This window comes from Anas acuta, chromosome 2, assembly GCF_963932015.1.
Source record: "Anas acuta chromosome 2, bAnaAcu1.1, whole genome shotgun sequence".
Classification (NCBI taxonomy): Eukaryota; Metazoa; Chordata; class Aves; order Anseriformes; family Anatidae; genus Anas; species Anas acuta.
In genome coordinates, this window is record NC_088980.1 from 131,858,974 (window position 1) to 131,885,458 (window position 26,485).

A 26,485-nucleotide genomic window follows, 5' to 3' on the forward strand; every position below is an offset into this window, starting at 1 on the left:
CCAGCCTAAACTTCCCCTGCCTCAGCTTAACTCCATTCCCGCGGGTCCTGTCGCTGGTGTTAATGGAGAAAAGGTCTCCTGCCTCTCAACACCCCCTTACGAGGAAGTTGTAGACTGTGATGAGGTCTCCCCTCAGCCTCCTCTTCTCCAGGCTGAACAGGCCCAGTGCCCTCAGCCGTTCCTCGTACGTCTTCCCCTCCAGGCCTTTCACCATCTTCGTAGCCCTCCTCTGGACACTCTCCAACAGTTTCATGTCCTTTTTATACTGTGGTGCCCAGAACTGCACACAGTACTCGAGGTGAGGCCGCACCAGCGCAGAGTAGAGCGGGACAATCACCTCCTTTGACCTACTAGCAATGCCGTGCTTGATGCACCCCAGGACACGGTTGGCCCTCCTGGCTGCCAGGGCACACTGCCGGCTCATATTCAACTTGTTGTCTACCATGACCCCCAGATCCCTCTCTTCTAGGCTGCTCTCCAGCGTCTCATCGCCCAGTCTGTACGTGCAGCCAGGGTTTCCCCGTCCCAGGTGCAGGACCCGGCACTTGCTCTTATTGAACTTCATGCGGTTGGCGATCGCCCAGCTCTCCAACCTATCCAGATCCCTCTGCAAGGCCTTTCCACCCTCAACAGAGTCCACAACTCCTCCAAGTTTGGTGTCATCAGCAAACTTGCTCAAAATGCCTTCTATTCCTACATCCAGATCGTTTATAAAAATATTGAAAAGTACCGGCCCTAAAATGGAGCCTTGAGGGACCCCACTGGTGACCGCCCGCCAGCCTGACGCAGCCCCATTCACCATAACCCTTTGGGCCCTGCCCGTTAGCCAATTGCTCACCCATCGTATGATGTTTTTATTTAGCTGTATGCTGGACATTTTGTCCAGTAGGATCCTATGGGAAACCGTGTCAAAAGCCTTGCTGAAGTCCAAAAAAATCACATCAGCTGGTTTCCCTTGGTCTACCATACAGGTGATCTTATCATAAAAGGAAATCAGGTTAGTTAGGCAGGACCTACCCTTCACAAACCCATGCTGGCTGGGACCAATGACTGCTTTGTCCCCCAGGTGTGCCTCAATACGTTCGAGAACCATCTTCTCCATGATTTTACCAGGCACTGATGTGAGACTGACAGGCCTGTAATTGCTAGGGTCTTCTTTCTGACCCTTCTTGAAAATCGGCACAACATTTGCCAGCTTCCAGTCTACCGGGACCTCTCCAGACTCCCAGGATCGTTGAAAAATAATTGAGAGAGGTTCTGCGATGACGTCCGCCAGCTCCTTCAGCACCCGGGGATGAATCCCATCCGGACCCATGGACTTGTAGGGATCCAGGTGGAGTAGCAGATCCCGCACACGTTCAGGGTCGGTTGGGAGTTTGTCATCCCCACCGTCCCGGTCCTCCAGCTCGGGGCACCCTGGGTCCCGAAGCCCATCATCGGCATTGAAGACAGAGGCAAAGAAGGCGTTAAGCGTCTCTGCTTTGCCTATGTCATCGTCTGTGAGAAGACCTTCCCTATCAAGGAGCGGCCCTATGTATTCTTTAGTTCTCCTTTTTCCTTTCACATATCTAAAAAAACCCTTTTTATTTTCTCTCACAGACACAGCCAGCTTCAACTCTAGGTGTGCTTTAGCCACACGAATTTTCTTCCTACAGACACGAGCAGCATCCCTGTATTCTTTCCATGTCACCTGGCCCTCCTTCCAGTAGCGAAACACTCTCTGTTTCCGCCTAATCTCCATAAGAATGTTCCTGGTCAGCCACGACGGCCTCCTGCCCCGCCTGCCTGACTTGCGATATTTAGGAATTGCCTGATCTTGTGCTTCTAGGAGGCATCGCTTAAAGAGTGACCAGCACTGGTGGACATCAAGGCCTTCAAGAGCAGCTTCCCAGGGGACCTTGCTGACTAGTTCCCCGAGCAGCCTGAAGTCCGCCTTCCCCATATCTAGGGATGAGGTTTTGGTGGCACTTTTCCTTCTGTCACCGTAAATTTTGAACTCAACCACTTCATGGTCGCTATGACCGAGGCGGCCACCAATCACCACATCTCCCACCAGACCCTCTCTGTTTTCTAGCAACAGGTCTAGGAGGACACCTTTCCTAGTTGGCTCCGTTAGCACCTGCACCAAGAAGTTATCATCTAGGTGCTTCATGAACCTCCTGGACTTGCTCATGTCAGCCGTGTGGCACTCCCAGTTAACGTCTGGCAAGTTGAAGTCCCCCATAAGGACAAGGGGAGTTAATCTCGAGGCCTCTCTTAGTTCTGTAAAGAATAAGTTATCGGCGCTATCGTCCTGGCCAGGCGGTCTGTAATAGACTCCCACAACGACATCCCCTTTATTCGTTCGTCCCTTGATCCTTACCCAGAGGCTCTCAACTTTGCCATCGCCGACCTGAAGTTCCACACAGTCCAGCCCCTGCTTCACATACATCGCCACCCCACCACCTCGCCTACCCTGCCTGTCCCTCCTGAAGAGCCTGTAACCATCTATCGCAACACCCCAGTCACAGGACTCATCCCACCAGGTTTCGCTTATGCCGATGATGTCGTATCATGTCGATGATGTGGTATTTAAGGAATACCCAGATTACTTCTTTTCCATGCATGCAACCAGTCATTGGTGAGGCACAGAAACAGGCTACTCAGAGAAGCTGTGGATGCTCCATCCCTGGAAGTGTTCAAGGCCAGGTTGGATGGGGCTTTGAGTAACCTGGGCTAGTGGGAGGTGTCCCTGCCCATGTCAGTTTGGTGGAATTAGCTGGGTTTTAAGGTCCCCGACAACCCAAACCATTCTATGATTCTATGATTCTATGATTCTGATCCCCCTTTGCCCACATAAGCTTTAGAACAGTACAGCATTCAGTGCAGCCTAAAGAGAAAGAAAAGAAAAGTGTGTCATATTTCCACCACATGTTTTTCCTTTCCATTAGAAGTCTTTCTGTCCTCTTCTTAACTTACCTGTGGGTCAAAGAATAAGCAGATTGAAAAATACCTCTATGTATGTTTTAATCCAAATTCCTGCTCAAAGCTAGACCAGTCCTAGAGAATGATGATAGAAATATAGTTCATAAGCTTTATGGGCAGAAAAGAAACCTAGCACTGACTATATACTTCCTGTATGTGCTTTTCTGTCTCACCCTCCAGACTGCTGTAGTCAGCCATGCACTTTATCTCACCTTAAGTACTGAAGGACAATGAACTTGATAGAAAAGGAAGGTCCTAATAGGATTTTATGATAGCTAAATACTGATTTATTTACTTTATTTACAGGTTACTATTTATGATACTAAATGAGGTACCTACAGTAGGTATCTCTTCTTGAATTTACTTGTATCTTTTGTGTACTTATTTTGTATTTGTAAAATGCACGACCTTAAAGAACTGTGGTAATTTCAGACTGAAGTAGATGGTTTTTTTTTACATGGTTAATTGATTTCTTTATGTTTCTACATTTTCTGCAGTTCCACTTGCTCAGATGTCCTACAAGAGACTTGTGTGTATGCTTTCGAAAATTTTGGTCTATGGTACACTTGCAGTTTCTCAGGCAGTATGCTTGTGAACAATAAAGTTTTAATTGAATGTGGGGGCTCTGGATCAGAAATTAATTCTGGTGTATGTCAAAATACTATCATATACCATAGAGGATTATTTACAACACGTATATCATCAGCAAAACTGAAAAGAAGAACACTGTTGTAGTTTAACCTAGCAGGCAGATAAACACCACGCAGCTGTTCATTCAACCCCCTTCCCAGTGGAATGGGGAAGAGAATAGGGAGGGAAAAAAAGGTAAAACGGGTTAAAATAAAGACAGTTTAATAGAACAGAAAATAAAGAGAAATAATAAGGATGATGATGACGATGATAATAATAGAATGTACAAAGCAAGTGGTGCATAATGCAATTGCTCACCACCTGCTAACCAATGCCCAACCCATTCGTGGGTTGGGTCTCCCTCACAAGTGGAGCAGCGGTCTCCTGCACCCTGGTGAACCACCCCACATTAATTGTTCAGCATGATGGTATATGGTATAGGATATCAATTTGGCCAGTTTGGGTAGCTGTCCAGACTGTGTCCCCTTCTTGGGCACCCCCAGCCTCCTCTTTGCAGGGCAGCATGAGAAGATGAAAATTCCTTGAGTTAGTGCAAGCACTGCTCAGAAACAACTAAAACAGTGTGTTATCAGCATGGTTCTCATCCTAAACACATCCAAAACACAACACCATACTAGCTACTAGCAGCTACTAGGAGGAAAATTAACACTATCAGAGCTGAGACCATGAAAAAAACACATGGTAGCATAAATCTATATAACGTTTTGCTTTTTCATTCAGTTCCTATGAAAAAAAAACTTAGAGGTATTTTCAAGGGAGAATTAGCTCTGTATAAAAATACATATATAAATAAATTAATTAAAAATACGTTCTAGATTTGTTCAGTTAAACACAAAAAATGAATGTTCTTATGGCAGAGAGACATATACAGAATTACATACAAACAAAGGTTAACAGTACTCATTAATCAGATAGCTGTTTTTATTTATTTTAAGGCAAACAGAAACTTTAATAAATAATGGGGTACAACAATGAAAATGCAGCTTCCTAGCTGCAATTTTGCAGATAGATTTATCCTCTCTTTCATGGTAGTGCCAATGTAATCACTATGAAATGACAATAACATAAGAACTTTCTCCTGATTTCTGTATTTCATTGCATTAATCAAGGTCTTAACTTAAAAAAACGTGCACATCTGTGTGTTTAGTGGTCTCAGTCCTTCAATCAACCTCCATACAAAAGCTACAGTTACTTCACAGAAAATTATAATAATGATAAAGTCATTTTACTTAGGAAAAAATATATATATACCTCCTAGGGAGAATAAGAACTCTGAGTATTTATATGAATAATTTAAAGATCAATTAGCTCTCATCTGTTAGGAACTTTTACTAATTCTTTACAGACTACATGTTTCTTCTTCTGCGGAGAGAGCAATAATTTCTATATTATTTATGGAAGAAAAATTATTTTAGTTTTTAAGACACGGACTGATATCATTAATCAGTTGTGGCTGCATGATAGAGTTACATACTTAGTTTTTCTGCCTGTTTTATAGGGATTAATTTAGCCATAATAACAAAATTTATGAAAAAAATCTTCAAGTGATTGTATCTGTGTATACATTAAAATACATGAATGATGTCTTGCCCACTGATACATTTCTGCCTCAGAGATAGAAGAGTGCAAGGCAGTATTCTTCCCCAAGTTACCAGCAAGTAAATTTGCCTCCAAAAATGTTGTTAAAGTCAGATATATGTAATGTGACAGACTGGAAGTGCACTATCATTAACTGGCTGAATCTCTGTCTTGACAGATGCATGAACACAATTTCTGTTTAATTTCTCAAGTTGTATAACTCTTAAGTAAGGGAAGGAGGAATTTTTCTTATTTGGACTAGCATGAACTGACTTGCTCTATCATAAGAGTTTGGAACAATTATATGTAGTCAGAAGAATCAAATGACACTGCCAGATAGTTCATTCTCATTTTTATGAAGTAGAAGATTTTAATGGTAAGGGAGTCTACAGATGTGTACAATTTAGTATTGGGGTTTCCAGCTAGACACAGAGAGGTGGCCCTTTGAAGTCCTACTACTTACTCCATCAATAAACATCCAAATACAAAGTCATTTGGAAGCCAGACTACATGGGTAATATACAAAGACTTTATTAGTACATACATGCCACATTTATACTTTTTTTTTTTTTTTTTTTTTTTTTTAAGAGTAGCCTCTGGTTTTAGTCCCCAGAGATGTTTAACTGAAAGCCTGTGTACTGTCTGCAAACTCTCTGCACTATGCTTTGACAGCTATGCTGATCAGCTATGTTTGAGAAGGATCTCAAGTGCTCTCTGCACTCTGGCCATGCCAAGCTTTCAGGCTTGTTGGATGCATGTAGGTGAGTGGTTTAGAGGATGGCCTCAGGAGTTTCCTCAGCAGACAATACACACTTATACAGGAGCCTGGAAAATCTTATTTAGAACATTTGTCTAACATTTGAGGCCTATAACTCATTTTGCAATCCATACAGATAGAACTTATTTTGCAGGTGGGATTCCCATTATAAGATTGTCATGTTATTAGATGTATATTGATGTGAGGCTGATAATAGAATTATAAAATGTATGCACTAAACCCCTTTCAAAGGGTTTATTGCTGTTATTCAGTAATAAGTTTAAGACTTATAACAACTTAAAAACCTGAAATACTTACACTGGGACAGAACTAAGACCAGAGTTTTGGAAACTGATATAACATTTTCTTTATATATTTAATAGCTTCATAAATAGAATTGCCTAGCAGAAATGTGGAAAAGATGGCATGGCAAACTGTAGCATTGGAACCATAGCTTTAGATAGATACTCTACTAAAGTCCCCAAAAGTATGACAAAGTTTTCCTATGTTATTTTGCCCTTTTGACTAGCTGTTGGTAAATATCAGCATGGTGAGATGGTTTGTTTGGTATCCAGTCTAAGACATCCAGGTTCATTTGTGCTTTGACTGCATGTTTGGGGTTCTGTTCTGACAGGTTACAAAATATGACTGTGTACTGTCTATCTTCACATACATCAATTCTTTTCCTGAAGCTGTCTGACTCCTTTTTCAGTCACAGTGCTTCCAAAAGTAGGGGCAGTTTAAGCAATGCATTTAGATTAAATAATTTTCTAAATATAAAAAAACATTTTATTTTCTCATGCAAAGATGAAAAATTATCTCCCTTTGTGCCAATTCTGGGAGAGGTAACGGGCACAAACTGAAGAACCGGAGGTTCCAGCTGAATATGAGAGGGCACTTCTTTACTGTGAGGGTGAGAGAGCACTGCGACAGGTTGCCCAGAGAGGTTGTGGAGTCTCCTTCTCTGGAGATATTCAAAAGCCACTTGATTGTTATACTGTGCTCTAGGTGATTCTGCTCGGCAGGGATGTTGGACTTCAGAGGTCTATTCCAACCTCTATTAATTTGAAAGTCATGCTGTTCATTAAGTCTCATCGACATTAACATTTGTCACCATCTCTTACTGGAGTTTTTAATTTTTCAGGACAGGAGTCAGAAGTTTGTAAGGAGTTTTTCATTTTTCTTTCAGGAAAAGCATAATCACAAAATATAACATCCCAAACATCATTTTGTTTGTGGGACAAAAGAGGGATTAAGAAGTTTCTTACAGGAATAGAAATGCATATAACTAATTTGCAGATATGAAAAGCACCTGCTAATTTATGCAGTTGGTGGGAAGTCTGTGAGTACTGATCACTATAGAATACATAGTCTTTAACTACAGTCATGGAATTAAAAATTATTTAAAATACCCAAAAGTCCAGAAATGCCAAACAATTTTAACCACGTCATTCAAAGGGAAAATTCAGGTGCTGGCAGAGGTATTTAGAATATATGTTAGTCTCATATTTCTCTGGATATTTCTCTTTTTGAGATACTTCAGATTAAAATATGAATTGTAAGTGAATCTTCAATTACAAAAATAGTTTGCCTCCATAGTTCACACCAAAGTGAGCTTTACCTTGTATCGCAAGGAAAGGCCAACATTCCTTTGCTTCAGAAGATGAATCATTTATTCAAAGCATAAAAATAATATCTAGCTAAATGTAGGTACATGTATCTGACCTTAAGTGTGTCTGTATATGTAATAAATATGTGTATTTCAGGAAAAAATAAAAAAAAAGAAAAAAAAAAAAAGAGAAATGAAAATATCTTCCAGTTCTGAAGCAAGACTTAGTTGCTTATATTTCATGTGCTGAATATGAATTTAGAGAGTATCCAGAGGTTGGTGTTTGCTCTGTAGGGACATTTGGTTCTATACCACAGCCGTTGTATATGAGAGCTCTATTTTTATTCAGGGACACAAGGTACTGCTGAATACTTTTTGTTCTTTCATGTAGAACAAAAATGAGGGATGGTAGCAGTAGCCAAACTGAAATAATCCAACCATACTTGTTATATACAAACTGAAGTATCAAGAACTCTAACATCTTCCTTAAGGAAATAAGTATACACTATAAATTGCAAAAACCAAAATGGATACTAGCTATTTATCTCCAACCAATATTATCAAATGCAGTTACATGAAGCACTAAAGCCAATAACCCAATACAAGTTAAAATATTTTCGTGAGCATAGGACTCTTCCTGACGTTGAAAATCTGAAGTCTAATCTGTATCTCACATCTATAAGAAAAATGTATAATTTCAAACTTTGAAGAATAGTGAGAAAAAAAAAAAAAAAAAAAAAAAAAAAAAGATAGCTCAACACGGTAGGCTACAAAAGAAATTACTGAAATATATATTTTTTTCAGAGATATTGGAAAAAATGCTTTGCCTGAAGATGAATCATTATGTCCTGCAACCAGAGAAATGATTATTGGCTACACCCAACAAATTCAAGGCCTTTTTACATAAGAAAAGAGATTTAAATAAGGCCTTTGCTGGAAACTCTTCCTATTCATTATCCCATAAAATATTTTTAAAATAATGTTTATCTGTGTTATTACTAGTACAGCCTAAATTTTATTGAACCTCCAACATCTAACTTAAAATGAATGAAAATTCTATGAGTCTATGATTCTATGAAGATGTTAAAATCTTACTCTTTTGAGCACGTTACCAATAGAATGACCTAAAACCTTTTTTTCTGTGAAGTTTATTACTGGGGTAGTTCAGAAGCTACTAACTAATGTAAAAAAAAAAAAAAAAAAAAAAAAAAAGTGTAGTACTGAATTCTCTTACCTTGCGCAAGATCTGACTTGAATTATGAGGATGGACAATAGAAGCAAGAGCAATGTCTGTTTAAAATAAATGTTAACACTGAAGATTCATACTGTCAACATGACCCATTGCAAAAGTGTTATTGATAATTCAAGTAGCATCTTTCACTTTTGAGAAAGCAACATTATTATATTGTGCATCAAAATGTATGTGAGCAGTGTTACATCTTGTAGAGATCATCCTTGAATAAATTTATTTGTCAGTTTTATTGTTCACAATTGCATTATATTTCACTTATTTTTGCTTCCTGAAGCAGTTTATTACATCCTTGGTCAGCATTCCCGAGCACTAAGAATGCTATATAAATAAATCCAATGCAATGACATTCAATGGATATTGTACAATAGAAAACCCTTATTTTAGACACCATTTAAATTGTTTCAGAATAGCTAGTTCTATTTTATTACTTATTATTAAACTTCTTTAGAACAGTAATATTGTGTCATGAAAATTAAAACAAATAAACCATGTGATGTTAATAATTTGCTTGTTTCCTGTAACTCTGTTTTGACTTGTCTGGCAGTTTTGGGCTACGGTGGGAGAAAAAATGTGTTTTGGAATTTCTTGTCAAAATAGTTTTTGACAATTCTTATAGCAATTTTGCAAGAAACCTCTAACTAGTTAGAACTTGGAAAATTTTAATACTGTAACTTCTACAACTCTGGCTACTTTTGTGACAAAACAGAAAGATTGCAGAGACAATTATTAATAGGAAAATATATATGTATATATATAAAGAATATAGAACATTATTCAACACATCTGGTTACCTTTTAGGACATTATTTCAAATTTTAACCAAGAACAGTGATAAAATAGTGAGATGTTGTCCAAAAAGAACTGTTCTCTCTTATATATCCTATACTTAGCTTCAACTACTTTTCCCTTCACTTTCCACCATGGGACAGACTGGTACAGGTTCATATCCTTCATTACTGATCCTGCCCTAACTGTAAACAGCATGGCTTTTCAAATAGACTGTGACAGAAACACCTTTAAGTCTTTAGAGCATGATGGGCCAGCATTCCTTGAATTTAATTAGTTCTGGAAAACTTAACAGCCACCTCATGGCTGATTAAGGAACAACATCATTCATTTCTCTGCTGAAAGATACTAGTCCTGACAAAAATCCTTGAGGTAGGTTTAAATCAGGCATATCAGACTTCTATTAAGTATATATAATATTTCCTGGAAATAAAATAAGACCACTGAGCTAGCAAAACATGAAATATTGAGAGACTTCCTCTGACATAAGAGCTCAAGGACAGTCAGTCAGAAAGTGCAGTAATCTGCTCTGTCTGAAACACCATTTCACTGAACAGAATAATGGAATTATCAAAACTTTCTCCCTGGCTAAGGATCTCACTACACTGTGAAGAAAAGCTATGGGAACAGAAGCGTGGACAATAAATTACGACAATGTAGTTTTGAGCAGAGTGAAAGAACAAAATAAAACTGCCAAGTCAATGTCAGAGACAGGGTCATGAACTAGATGGACCTTCAGTCTGACTCCAAATGGTGGTTTTTGTGTTCTCATGAAAGAAAGAAATTATTTAATTAATCAAAAAAAAAAAAAAAAAAAAAAAAAGAATTTTGTAGAAGAAAATGCAGAAAGCTGTTTAGGGACTTGTTTTATGCACCTGGTGCTGGAGGACACGCACACTAGGAAGTCAGATTCCACAAGCAAAATGCCCTTTTGCTCATTCCCTTCCACACAACACAGAGCTGCTGTTTTTTGCGAGAAGGATTCCTTATTTTATATATTTCACTTTGAGAGTGTATGTCACTTTCCTTCCCACAGAGCAGGAACCTCTGTCCTCTCAGTGGTGCAGTACTAGGAGAGCTGCGGATTGACAGGCACATACTTCCTTAGTGCTGTCTCCCTCTCCTGTAATGTATGCCTTGTAATTTTCCATCCCAGATTGTGTCACTGATGTTGTTGCCTGGCAAATAATGATACAATCATTGATGGGCTATTTTGCCAGCACTTTCCTGGGTTATATTCATGTACTTACAAAGTGTCAGTTTTCTTTTGTGAGAGATAAAAGATGAGAAATAAGCAAAATTTCAGTGTAATTTCTTCAACCTCAATGTAAGCAGTGGCAGACTGCTTTCCAAGAATGCTGAGACAGGTGGGCAATTGCAACGCCAACTAGGAAATGTTGTAAAGAACTTTTAATACAGGTTGGCCGGCTTTGAATTGTAATGTTTCATTTAATTTGTTTCATTACACAACCACTTAAGGAACATTTCCTAGTTTGAACTTGCATATTATCATTCACTCTAAGTTTTCTTGATAAAAACTTCAGTCAATGTGAGATATTTGTGCTGGTTAAAACAAGCAGGTCAGAAAAAAATAATAATAATAATAATAATAAACAGTGCTTGAAAGTTATTTTAATTGTATAATTCCTGAAATGAAACACGTTCTTGGCTCTGGTGAGGCCGTACCTCGAGTACTGTGTTCAGTTTTGGGCCCCTCGCTACAAGAAGGACATGGAAGTGCTCGAACAAGTCCAGAGAAGGGCAACGAAGCTGGTGAGGGGTCTGGAGAACAAGTCCTACAAGGAGCAGCTGAAAGATCTGGGTTTGTTCAGCCTGGACAAGAGGAGGCTCAAGGACAACCTTATCGCACTGTACAGGTACCTTAAAGGAGGCTATAGCGCGGTGGGGGTTGGTCTGTTCTCCCATGTGCCTGGTGACAGGACGAGGGGAAATGGGCTAAAGTTGCACCAGGGGAGGTTTAGGTTGGATATTAGGGAAAACTTTTTTACTGAAAGGGTTGTTAGGCATTGGAATGAGCTACCCAGGGAAGCTGTTGAGTCACCATCCTTGGAGGTCTTTAAAAGATGTTCAGATGGAGAGCTTAAGTGATATGGTTTAGTGCAGGACTTGTTACTGTTAGGTCAGAGGTTAGACTAGATGATCTTGGAGGTCTCTTCCAACCTAGATGATTATGTGATTCTGTGAACTTTTTTTTTCTTTCCTTATCGAACATTTCTAATTTTAACAGATATTTTTCTTCACTGAAAGTGAGTTTTTCCACTCAAAATATCTGCTTTCCAAAGTAATTTGATTCATTTTAAAAGGGATTATGTCTTGGTTTAGAGAATAATATTTGGAGTCTTACTGAATAAATGTTATTGCTTTTATTATATAATCTTCCTAAATTTCCATTCTCAAAGCATGCTTATTCTTTCTACAAAGATCAAGACAATAAACAGATGAAATTATAACTTCTTCCAGTGAGCTCTTGCTTGATTTATGATTAGCATATCACATTTCAGTAATGTCAGTCTGATTTTTTTCCGCTAATTAGAACATAATAGATATATATTTAATATGATGTGTCTTATTTTTCCCAATAATGCTGTAATAATAATTTTCTTATTTTTTCAATAATGTTGTAAATTAAATAATATAAATATATTTTTCTATAATATATTATTATATTGTGTAATAATATAAATATAATATTCTAGTGTGTGCATTATGCTCTAATATAATATGATATGCCAGTAGTGCTAGTGCCTAATATGAAATGACGTGATGTCTAATACAGAAGAAAAACAAGTTTTGAAATGTTGGAATTTCCTGTGCACCAAAAAATTTGACTGTCTGGCTCTATAGAAAGAAGAATGGTGAGGGTATGAATAAAAAAAAAATAGAAACAAGGGTAAGTTTGAAAGAGAAGAAAATGTGGGGTGGCTCATACTCTGTGATTAGTCATATTAATCCCCACCAAAATTTTATAACCCTTGGTAAAACCTTTCTGTGTTTAATTCCATGCTGCACTAAGCACACATCAAATTCTCCAGAACAAGTCTGGTGCCATAACATGCAGGAACAAGGACCAGGCACTGGCCCAGGAGCATGTTGCACGTGCACACTGCAAATGATCTGGGAAACACCCATGTCTAAATTACAGGAGAGTATTCCCAGAGAGATAAATACTTCCATATTCATCCTCATGGGCTACTGAGGGCTCACTCAGATTAGGGACCATATTTTCTACAGACCTAAGTAAACGTGATCTAATGGAGAAAATGGGGATTTTCTAATTTATGTCAGACAGCTGTCTCTTCTGGTGTGTCAGAAAAAAAAAAAAAAAAAAAAAGAGAGAGAAAAAAACATATTAAGAAATAAGGCTAGTGAATAAATTTAGATGATATGATTGTGAATTCATAGCTCTAGAAATGCACACACTCTTTACATTTGAAAGTTTCTTGACATCTGCAATACACTATGAGGGAAATACTAGTTTAGAATGGAGGGGAGATGCTACTTAAGGAATTAGTCTGAGGAATAAAAAGAGAGAGAGGAGGACAGATATGCTCTTTATGTGTTTGTTCATTTGATTACTTCCTGCACTCCTAAAGCTGTTTCTCTAGAAATAAAATGCCCAAAGATGCCAATAATCTGAGCTTAAAAATTAAGAATTCACATTTACTCTCAAACAGTTGGTCCATATTTTGTTTCTATTCACTTATATTAAATTGACATTTCTTGCCAAATCTACAATATGTAACTGAAGGAGTTTTATGTCCAGTTCAAGAAAGTAGAATTAAAATTGATCTCTTGGTTTTAGGTTTTATTAAAAAGTCTTCCAAAGACTTAAAGGCTTTTTGTCTGCTCAGTATAGCCCCATAATTCTAGAAAATCAAGTGAGGACCTCTGCTGTGGTAGATCAGGGATATTTTGAATAATAATCCTATGTTTCCCTCCCAAGGGAAAGAAAAAAAAAAAAGATGTTGCTATTTGGGAATTTGCAAATTACAAAGATATTTTATTGTTGGGCTGAATTTTTTAATCTCCAAGGTCTGTCAGAACGAATCTGACAGACTGTGTCTCAAAAGAAAAGAATACTATCCCTTACAACTGGTAAGTTTGTATTTATATGTCCTTTTTGGGTAAACGAATAAATGAATCCTCAAATATTCAACTTCAAGAAAATTGAAGCTGTTTAACTCACTGCTGTTTAACTCAGCTTTTTAATTAAGATCAACATACAGTCTAAAGGAAAAGAAAGAAGGGCATGACTTTTAGTTGTTAAGGATTTTTCTTGGAAAAAAGAAATGTTTGCAGCTCCTGTCAACAAGATCTGTCAACAAGATCAACAAGCACAAACTCAGATCTGGTGTCAGCGGTTGATGTTTGGTTGAAGGCAATGTGCTAATGTAAAAGTCTGAACACCACTCAACTCCTTTAATAATTTTTTGTTGTTTGTGCGTTTGTTTGTTTTTGTTTTTGAAATTTAATTAGGAACCATCTGACTAGGGTTTTAATTATGGTTGTCATATTTCAAACTATGAAGTAAGAGCATTCATATATATATTGCTATTTAAACTGTGGTCCTTAGATTCTAAAAAAAAATAATAAATAAAATACTACAACCCATAGAATTATAGATTGTGAATAGAATCAGAATAGATAGATTTTAACACTATTTTTATATTAGTATTATAACCCATTAAGTCACTAATTTGTAAAGCAGTGCTTGCTCATAGATTATTAGGCTTTGCAGATTTTTGTTATAGCATCAGAATCAATGTGATTAATAATAATAATGATGAAAATAATAACAACAATAATGTAAGAAATAATATAATGACTGCTCTGTAATTTTAGGAGGTATGCATTTATCAAGCACCAAAGCTTGCTTAGGTAGTGACCCATTAAATTATTCTAATTTACTAGTGTTCATTGTAACTAGTTTGGCTCAAAGAGGCAGGAAATCTGTGACTCAGAGAACAGGAACTTATATATATGGCTGACATTATTTAATACTCTATTTTCTGTGCAGGGTTTCAATTACTGGAAGATATGGGCAGTATTACAAATTATGCCTATATAGTATAATTCAGAGAAAGATAATTCCTTGCTTTTGCATTTCGTCCAATTGATCCTCTACATTTTTTTTTCCAAGCAGGTGAAGATTTATAACACATTCAGGCTTCGGGATCATTATTCCCTGTCTCTGCATAACATCTGATTAGTCAAGTCTTTGCAGACATATCATTAAGATGAATTCCTGCTATAATTAATTCTAATTTTTCTGATTTGGTTACACTTACAGATTCAAGATGCATACTAATTTTCTTTGGTTTTCTGGAGAATCCTTTGTAATCTAAATTTGATTTCAAAGAAGTATTCGAATCTTGTTACCGGCACTCTCCATTTAAAAATGTTTTGAAAAGAGGGAATTAGTATCTGAACATATATATTCAAAGTAATGTATAACATTGTTTATTTTGGCTCATATTTACTTGGATTATTTCAACCATTAATTTTATACAGGCAGGAAATGATTCTGCGTCTTGGAGTTATACGTATTTTTTAAGCAATATCTAATTTACCATTCAGAGTGATAACTGTTTTTATTGTCTGCATATACAGACTTTCAAAATCTATATTGGCTGAATTTTAGTATATCATAAGATTTCTTGACTTTTTGATCTATATCACTGAAATTCTCTTACCTGGTTTTCCTCCTCCAAATAGCTTTCATTTTGGTATCATTTCTAAAATTTTGAAAATTATTCCCTACTTTAAAATACAAGTTTTTTAAAGAAATTCACATTAAATTTCTACAGGTTTTACCTCTAGTAATAGTAAGTGAAATTTTGGTATAATCCAATGCTGTAATTATTTATAGCATTTTTTCTGAGAGTTTCTAGAGATGATTAATTCTAATGGTGGATAACTTTATATTGTTTAAACTTTCTACAGAGATCTGCTATTTTATTTTCTTCTAATATATCTCTTTAGTATCAATATTACCCAGAAATTCAGTTGACAAGAGAAGACAAGATCTACCTAGACTTCTGTAAGGCCTTTGGCATGGTCCCACCTGATATTCTGGTCTCCAAACTGGAGAGAGATGGATTTGATTGGTGGACCATTCAGTGGATAAGGAGTTGGCTTGAAGATTGCACCCAGAGAGCGGTGGTCAACATTTCAATGTCCAAGTAGAGGCTGGTGCTGAGTGGTGTTCCTCAGGGGTCTTTCCTGAGACTGTTACTGTTGAACGTCTTTATCAATGACATAGACAGTGGGATCAAGTGTACCTGCAGAAGGTTTAGAGATGACACCAACCCGAGTGGTTCAGTTGATTCAGTAGAAGGAAGGGATGCCATCCAAAGGGACCTGGAAAAGCTTGAGAATTTTGCCCATGTGAACATATGAGACTCAACAGGTCAAAGTGCAAGGTGTTGCACCTGGGTTGGGGCAATCCCAGACACGAGTACAGAGTGGGAGAAGAACTCATTAAGAGCAGCCCTGCAGAGAAGGACTTGGGAGTTCTGGTGGAGAAAAAGCTCAACATGAGCAAGCAGTGTGTGCATGCAGCCCAGAAGGTGAACTGCATCCCGGGCTGCATCAACAGAGAAGTGGCCAGCAGGTCAAGGAAGGTGATTATCCCACTCTACTCAGCACTGGTGAAGACCCACTTGGAGTGCTGCGTCCAAATCTGGGGCCCCCAGCACAAGAAGGATATGGATCTGTTAGAATGGGTTCAGAGGAGGGCCACAAAGATAATCAAGGGGCTGGAGCACCTCTCCTATCAAGAAAAGTTGAGAGAGCTGGGGCTGTTTGGCCTAAAGAAAAGTCTCCAAGGTGACCTTACTGCAGCTTCTCTGTACTTAAAAGGTGCCTTATAAAAAAGAGAGTGACTCTTTGCTCAATCAGATAATGACAGGACAAGGGGGAATGGTTTCAAACTAAAACATTGGAGATTTAGATTAGAGGTTAGAAGGAAATTCTTCACTCATAGGGTGGTGAGGTTTCCCAGAGAGGCTGTGGATGCCCCATCCCTGGAGGTGTTTAATATAGGTTACATGAGGCCTCAAGCAACCTGGTCTTGTGGGTGGCATCCCTTCCCATGGCAGAAGAGTTGAAACTAGATAATCTTTGATGTCCCTTCCAAGCCAGGCCACTCTATGATTCTATAGAAATAAAATACATTCAACATAATTAGTTCTATTCCTTCATACATGTCTTTATGTTTTTATACATGGTACCTTAATATATATACATCTAGTTAATATCTTTATAATTTTGTGATTTATAAATCATGTGAATATTTCCTAGGAAAAAAATTGCTTTTGTGAATATCCTTTATTAACATTTAAGAGGTTTAACAGACAAATTAGACAGAGGCCCTATTAAATTGATGTATTTTCTATTATGTTCAAAAATGTATTATAAAGGAAAAAGATTTATGAGGCTTGTAAAAAGAAAAGTACCGTACCCTTAATGTGTAAACAGTACACTTTCAAAAATATTTTTAAGAATCTTCCTCAATGTGCTGTGTTGCTTTCCTCAGGGAAAAAAAAAAAAAAAAAAAAAAAAAAAAAAAAAAAAAAAAACCATAATAATAATAATAATAATAATAATAATAATAATAATAATAATAAAGCTGTTAATCAAAGGGGATAATTATGTGCAGATATTATTTTGCTGATATGGTTCATGGATACTTCAAGTGAAGGAGAGACAGAAACATTCAGTACCTGCAGGTATGTTTAGAATAACTAATTTCTCCTTAAGCTTCCTATCTCCTATATGAAGAAACTCAGGTTATTCTAGACATCAGAGAACATTTCAAAAAGCCTAAGAGCAGTAAATAAAGAGTTATCCAATAGGAAATTATAATTATTATTTGAAATTTGAATTTTGTTTGTCAGAATACATCAAAAAAAGAAATTGACCTGCTTAAAAAAAAAAGGCTAATTAATATTTAATTTCTTTCCAGTACTAGTCCATCAGAACTATGTTTCATTGCATGTAGTTCTAAGACTCATTTCCTCTTACCCAAATTTATTGATATTAACTGGTTTTAGTTATTAAAATAATTGTGTATGAGAAGGTATTATTTTCAAAGAACAGAAGAAGACTATATTGCAATAAAAAAATCTATGGTTTGGAATATAATTACGTATTATGTAATATGCAGCTCACTAGCAATAATATTTCTCTCAACCATATTAAAAATAGTCTGAACACACAAGATTTTAAACCCTTTCATGCAAGCATCATTTATCTGATTTCTTTTGGAAACTAAGCTATCGGCTCATGCTATATTTGAGGGCATATCATATTTGCATGCTTCTTTCTGTCTACCCATACTTTTAGATTTTGGAAGGATTTATAGAATGATAAATAGACTGAGACAAAGATACTCTCCTTTTTCTGTGTTTTCTAAGCTAAGTTGTACAAATATTTGCAAGTAAATTGCAGAAAGATCTTTCTACAAGAGAGAACTTTTTTTTTTTTTTCCAGTGCTATAGTAATTTGAATCTATCATTGTTTTCATCTAATCTCTGTATACCTGTATACTTAAACACTTCTGTTGTGTTCTTCCCCCCCCTTCGCTCCCCCCCATAATATTTCTTTTAGTCCAATGGTCCAAGTAATATCTCTGGAATCCATGGGAAGAGTTCAGATAATTTCAAATTCAGTTACTTTCATAACAGGTGAATGGTAATTCTTTGTACCATTTGGAAGGTCCAGCATCCACTCATGTATTTATTATCTATTTACCTCTTTTATTGTGACATAAGGAGAAAAAAAAAAAAAAAAAAAAAAAAAAAAAACAAAACAGACTCAGAGAGAGAAAATGAGAGAAAATAATCTTCTGTAAAACCAAATTTAGTTTCTATAGCAGGGCTTGTACTTTGTATTTCACAAAATTAAAATAGAAGAGGCATGATATCCTTTGTCATTGCTCCAGGTGATAGCAAATCTGTATTCTGATACCTAGCAATTGGTAATTAGTAATCATGTTCATTACAGCAAGATGCACTTAGAAGGTGTTTGCAGATTAAATGCATCAGCAAACACTGCCAGGAAAAAGGAGTAAAAATGCAATGACTATGACTGTGAAAATGAGTTTGGGGGGTAAATAAGAAGGAAAGTGAGAAAGAGGATAATTTAGCAGAAGATAAATACATAAAATAGGATACTCAGAGACAGTAATGTGAGAATGTCCACCAGAAGATGGAAAAAGGAAAGGAAGAAGATAAAATATAATAACAATACAAAATAATAAGCAGAGAAGAATCATGAAAACTAGAGAATGAAATGAATTTAGATATGAAGAAAGGAAAAGATGGAAGAATTTATCTTAATTTCTTCATATAGACCGTCAGCCAGGGCACTCTGTGGCCAGCACCATAAGTCACAACATCCTATGCTCATGCTTCCATGGATAATGTAAACCCAGTACCCTTTGTCCTTGTCCTTAGCATCCGGAGCCAACACTCTCACCCTTCAAGTCCTTTCATCTGCATTTGTTTGCCACTGCAGCCTGCTTCCTCGTCTACCCTGCAGTATTCCCATGAACCAAAAAACCCCTTGAGGATTTCTGCAGTCTGTGTGGTCTGTGGGAGACAGAAATGTTGGTCTGTCCCAAAGCAGTCATTGTCTCCATTGCAAGCATAAGACAATTCTTGATATTTTTAGTTTCAAATCATGCAACTGATAACCAGATATTGCAGGTATGAAGGTACATGTGGTTGGAATGAAGACCTGTGGAAAATATATCTGGCTGATTTGTCTCACATTCACCTTCAGAAACAACTTTGATTCTTCTATACTATGTTCCTGGTTCTTTTTCTTCTTCCTTAAAAGGAACTTTCTTTTTAGCAACTGCTACAGAGAACATGAATCCCAAAGACAGATCGTTTCCCTGTTTTCATTGTAATATGTTTTCCTGTTTAGAAACATCATCAGTTGTGTTGAGAACAGGATGTTTTTCTTTCCTTATCAGCTTCCTAAAACAGATTGCTTATAGACTAACATACCCTCCTCAGAACTTGGGTGCCCATGTCACATATACAGATGTGCTTTTAGGGGCTAGGTCTCAAGTGTCACAGAAATTTCTAAATCATTACATAATTGTTAATGCTCAAGCAGAACATGAAGAAATACTGTCTGGACCTACCTGGATGCTTTACTGTGCAATGTGCACTAGGTGATCCTGCTTGGCAGGGGCGTTGGACTAAATGAGCTTCAGAGGCCCCTTCCAAACTTGGCCATTCTATGATCCTGTAATTGCTAAATAAAATAAATTTAGATTATTTAATTTATATTAAAAAAAAAAAAATGAATAAAAAAGGGTTATCAATAATACTGAGCTAACATATGTTAACATAAAATTCAGTAAGACAGTGAAAAAATAGTCTCCACATATCACAAAACAGCTGACCTTAGCCATTCTAACAAATAAAATTTATGGTTTTCAGTAACTCACAGAAGTAACCTACAATGCTTTAGACAACATATATCTTTTATACCAATAATGGAGGTTAGTGTGATAAAAAATGAACTTCTATTATTGTCATGATGAATACAGAGCAGTGAAATAACACAGACATGCTCTTAATCAACTGCTTTATGTCTTTGACACATTTTAGTTTGTACTCAGTGAGTCTGACAACTGGGATATAGTCAAACGTTTCACAAAGTAATGTATATTGCTGCATTTTCATACAGCAGATTTTTGTGCTGGTGTTTGTGTGGCTGTGGGAGAAATTTCATCATGGATTTTAAGAGCCCTTTGATGCTACCTGCAAGAAGTAAGAAAAGATGGATGATTTACAGAGAGAAATAGCAAACAAGGATCTATTTCTTTGGTTCTAAGAAGTCTATATCATTTAAAGCATTTATTCAGGAGCAAAAAACACTGCATTGTTCTGCAAGCCCCATTTTTCTAGAATCCAAGCCTTTTTATGTGAAATAAATATACAATAAATATATTAGCAACATTCAGTGAAGTCCATCTAAATAAATGTAAAACAAACATTTTTAAGTGTTTATTTTATTTTATTTTTCTTTTGAGGCTGGTTCATAATTATAAATTATCTTTTAATATAAGCTGTCTCAAAGAGGCATGGCTTGAGTGGCAGCAAGTTGGTGGCTATTTTCATTGTGATGGAAGTCCCTTTGAAGACAGCAAGTCTTTTGACACATCTAAATACTCCTTTATACAAGTAGATAGCCAGAATATCTTAACTGAGAATTCCTTGTCTTCAGCATCTTGGTGTTCCAAAATACACTAGGCAGACTTTACCAGGCAGCAAGATCAATAAAAAGAGCAAAAGAAGGCCATTACATATTATAACCTAAGGATTCGCTGTATGTATTCCTAACACACATTTTTTAATGTACTTTTAAAAATGCCCAATTATATGGATGCTCAGATTTACTCATTTGTTTCCTCAGCTCTACTTAACTATTCTTCCTGTTCCCCAAGATAAAAGGCCACACATGAAACAATTCCTTTAATATCTACTATGAGCTTTGAGAATAGATTATCTCCTTCCTAAAACATCAATGTGAAGTCTTAGTGTTTCTTCCTTTGTTATCTCTAGTCCTAAAAAACTCCTAAGTATTTTTATTTAATAAAATATTCAAATTTTTCACTTGTAGGGAGAAAAGAAGGATAGTACATGTTTAGAAGACAATATTCCTTTTTAAATATTCAGGTATGGTATTTACCTTCTGTCAGACCATAATGTTATATTGCCATCTACCTGTACACACATTTCAAATCTTCTTGCAGGTTGCTGCCAAGGTATTTGATTCCTGTTCTTTTTTATTTTATTTTATTTCTTAATTTTATTTTTTCCCTGACATTTATTTCTGGCCAAAAAAAAACCTCAGTTGTGAATATTATATAGATATGGTGAAACAAATTTGATATGGATCAGTACATAAATCTCCATAAAAATTAAGACCAAGATACATTAATATATATATATATTAAATATTGTTGGTTAAAAAAAAAAAAAAAAAAAAGACTAGATAAGGTAAAAATCTATTTTTGATGTTTGGCTTTGGAGCTTATCCTAGGTCAATGCTTACTCTGTTTTTTAATGATCTTTAAACTCTTGATTTCTCATGCACGTTCCCACTTTCTTGGGCCAAATTTCTCATGCCCAGGCTCTTTTTCAGCTTCCTAGGTGATAAGATTTTCATCAGTTTCTTGTTGTGTTGTTCTCAATGGTCTCTTCAGGGCATCTCTGGTGCTCAGGTGTCCAGCTGCACGTCAAGGACGTCCGTGGCTCCTAGGTGCAGTTCCCAGGCCAAAGGCCAAGCTCCCAGCCTGGACCCCAGCCTGGCAGACATTGCTCCTGTCAGGGTGGAGCAGCCATCTTACGTCAGCATTTTCTCATAACAGTCATGTTAATTCCCTAAGTGCTGCCATCAGGGGCAGGCACCCCAAGAGCTTTGCAATGTCACCCTATGGCCTCAAAAAAGGCACCTGGCTGTAAGTACCCTGAACATCCAGCCTGCATAGAGTCCAGCTGGTAGCACTCGAGAGGCCAAGGTCCTACTTGAACATGAAAGTTGGAGGTCTTGATACTGGAAAGCAGAACTTCAGGGTCATTCCTGTGAATGACAGGAACAATGGCTCCCAATCTTGCTCACTCTGTGATTCTGTCATTCTGTGATCAGTGCACTGGAGCACTTTATCTGAGGAAAAGTTGAGAGAGTTTGGCCTGTTCAAGACTGAAGAAGAGAAGGCTGCGGGAGATTTCATCATTTGCTTGAAGGAAGGGTGCAATTAAATGGAGCCAGGCTCTTTTCATTGGTGCCCAGTTCCAGGACAAGAAGCTATGGACACAAGCTGGAACACAGTAGGCTGTCTGAACATCAAGAAGCAGTTCTTTGCTGTGCAAGTGACTGAGTAATGGCACAGGTTGCCCAGAGAGGCTGTAGCGTCTCCATGCTTGGAGATATTCAGAAACTGCTTGGACATGGTCCTGGGCATCCTGCTCTGTGTGTCCCTGCTTGAGCAGAGGGGTTGGACCACATGGCCTCCAGAGGTCTTGTCCAATGTCAGCCTGTTTGTGATCCTGTTTATATATATAAATATATATATATACAAAACAAAAATAAAGGAGAATATATATAAAGTAATACAGGTACTGCAATTGACCCAATTTTAGACAGATATTCATGCTATCACTAGTACTATTATTTTTCATATAGCTACTAATATTTTAGGTACTAACATAATTTTTAAAAAGCTTAATATGAGTACTGTATAATATGCATATGAAAAATCACTACAGAACTATCAATTATTACAATGTTAAGAGTCTTGCATAGATGATAGGTGATGTATAAGCAATAATATAATCCACATACCCAGATACAGTGTATATGTGAAATCCCATTGTCCATTAATAATGTGAATTCCTCTGTAAAATATTAAATTTGTTTTCTACAGTTTGAACTTTTTTTTTTTTTTTTCTTCTTCTTTCTTGTGGACTATATATTTCTTCTATTGAACTACCTAAACTAAAAGTGGTGTTGTTTGCTGGGAGTTGCCTTAAAAATCAATAAATAATAAATAAATAAATATTCATTAAACATATTGAGAAGTATATCCTAGTCTTTCCAGTAAATTTCAATACTGTTATTATTATTATTTTCAACATTTTCTATGCTATTTTAAAGAAAAACAAACAAAAAAATAGTTCTGGGTTCTGCTCTATCTGGGAAAAAAAATAAAGTCTTTAACTGAAAAAAAAAAGTTTTATGAGAGCTTCAATTTATAGAAAGCAATTTGACTTTGAAAATATATTATAATATTAAACATTTCAACAACAGCCAGTGCTGAAGCCTATTACAAAGTTGTCTGAGCTCCATTTGTTACAGAGAAACAACCCAAAGTGTACTGTTCTCCAGAACTGTAAGCTTAATATGTTCTGTGCATTCTAATGACATAAAAATAAAAATAAAATAGGGCCATAGGCACTAGCTCTCTACATTTTTGATGAGATTCTGCTATTACACACTTGCTTCATCAATTATGTCTTGGCTTCAAGCCACTTTCATCCTCCACTTGATGTTCTGATCTCTAAATTGCCAGAGGACCTGAAATACAGGATTCAGCAAGCTGCATTCTGTTATTGTCCCAACAGCTAATGTCTGGCATGGTAACATGTCACTTGATTGGTAGATTGCCACCTAATAAATTAATTTAATAGATCATAGAATCTAATTGCTTAAGTCTCTCTTCTCTGTAGCATCAGCTAACCTGATGAGTAACTTGCATTTTTGCTGACACAGTCAGCATTTCTGATGACTTGTACATCAGTAATACCACTTTTTGGCCAAAACAGGAGGATATCTTTGAGGGTTCACATCTCTTCTCTATTTCTGTCTCTACTACCTGTAGACCTTACTCAGGCTCCATTTCTTGCACATATATTCCTTACCGAGAAAAACTGCTACTAATTAATTATCAATACCAGGGAGAGAAACTGTTTGTGATCTGGAATTTCAGTAGCACTCCTGCTGTTCCAACACACTGGAAAAATGTTGTGAGCTCAAAGGGCACTTCTTTTTACAAAATTTTAATCGATTCTCCTATAACATCACGTTTTGATACTATAGATTATGTGTAAACAAAACACCTTACTTCTCATTTTGAAATGAAAAAAATATGTTTTATCTTTAAGTATTGACTTCAAAGCTGAGGAACCGCATTATTTGCTTCTTCTTCCCCCCTCTATCATCCAGCCTCACACAAATATTGACACCTTTTTGTCAAATCTTTAGGTCACTTGACCAATAACCTTAGAAGGAAGTTGCACATATTGTATTTAACCTTTCTCCATTAATGTTTGGAGGAGATGGAAACGCAGGTATGGCAATAACTGGCATTGTAACAGTTCCATCAGTCCTTGAGAAACAGAAAAGGAGTCAGGTCTCAACTTAGTAAATTGGAAGGACAAGAAGTTTATCATGGACAGGCATAAAAAAAACACTTCAGATACTGCAAGAAAACTGTGGAATATATACATACATATATATATATACATAAAGAAAATATCTTTGAATTATTTGTTAAGTTCTACATATCACAGCTGGAACTACTTTGTGATGAAGCAATGTAGTAATAACCCAGCTTTCTATAAATGGTAGGAAAAAAACATTCCAGCAGTGTTCAGAAAATTTTGGTGTGTGGCAATTGCCAGAATCATTTATGAATTCTATTCTTACAATATTCCGTAATAAATGGAAGGAAGTATGTGAATTTATAACTAAAAAGAAAATGTAAAATGTTACAAGAATTTATATGAACTTATATTATGGTCACATATATGGTCTTAAGAGGAAAATATAATATTATGCATTACAACAAGTAATAAAAAGAAGCTTCCAAACTTTTCTTACTTTCTTATTTTCTTCTTCTTTTTTTTTTTTTTTCTTCTTTTTACTAACAACTCTCAAGAGCTATTTATCTAGAGCTTTTAAATTATTTTTGTTTTGTTTTGTCTTGTTTTGTTTTGTTTTGTTTCTATCTTTCCACTGGCAGGGTTCACATCTCAAGTGTCTGATATGTTTCTAACTTTTAGTCTGGAAACAAAAGGATGAAAACACTTCTGTAGTTTTCATTCATCATAGAAGAAGTGCAGTTTGAAGCAATCATAAAAATTAGGCTGGGGAAGCCTTACAATGAAGTACTGATTACTGTCTGAGAGTACACCAACAACATGTCAGTCTTACTGAGTTTCATCTTCTCTAATTTATCCATCTCAAATTTGTTGAAGCAAACCCTACTTTTTCTCAAAGACAAAAAATGTGTGATCTCCCAGGAACTTATATTTTGCACTGATGTAGGATAGGCAGAAGGATTATATAGATTTAAGCAGTGAAAAAAAAAAAAAAAAAAAGATTCCATTGATTGTTGCAGGACTGGAAAGTTCATCATATTTACCAAAGTAGATACTCAAGGTGACTATTAAACTGCCCTTCTGAAGTTCAGAAGGAGTTAGCACTCTGAAAACTGAGCTAGCACTCAGGTTTTCAGAGTTAGCACTCTGAAAAATGATGCCCAAATCCTGGTTCATATGTAGGATGCATCAGACTGCTGGTACAATTTATTCCCTCTGTTATAGAAGGACCGTCGTGAAGGACATTTTGCTTACAGTGCTCCGTTAGAACCAGAAAGAAGAAGCACCATGACCAATATCAGAAGTAACAGAGATTTTTTTCCCTTCTTTGCAGAACAGGTAGAACTTGTCTACTAGAATAATGCAGGCAATTCTCACCTCTAGCAAGGCCCCTGAATATCTGCAATTTTTCTTGTAGTCTTCATATGACGCACACTATATGGAAAAGTAGATGTAGCTTTGATCCAAGAGGAATTTTGAAACTCGCTAAAAGGAGGTAGATATCCTTTCTCACCTTAATTTGTATTTTTAAAAGAACAAGAAAATCTCGATCAAAACACTGGTTTGAATATACCATTTTAAACAAAATAGGTTGTGTGGAAGTAAGAACACATAACACTCTTAGTTTGAGTTCTGCTTTTTTTTTTTTGTCTGAAGTCTATCCCACAATCATCTATTCTTTACAGCTGTTGCTCAGATAATTCATACCTAAACCACAGTTTCCCACATGATTTACCAGAATGTCCGATATAAGTCAATGTACATTTTATTGTTATCATTAGAAATAAAACAAATTAAAACAATAACGTGGCAATCACTGCAATGTTATTGCAGGAAGATGATGTTTATTGGAGCCCTTTTGCAATTTCTTAACAGTCAATGCATGCTGTAGCACCACTGTTGAGCTCTCTGCATGTTCTTTGTAAAATTCTGCAGCTATGTCAAAATACCTAATAACATATA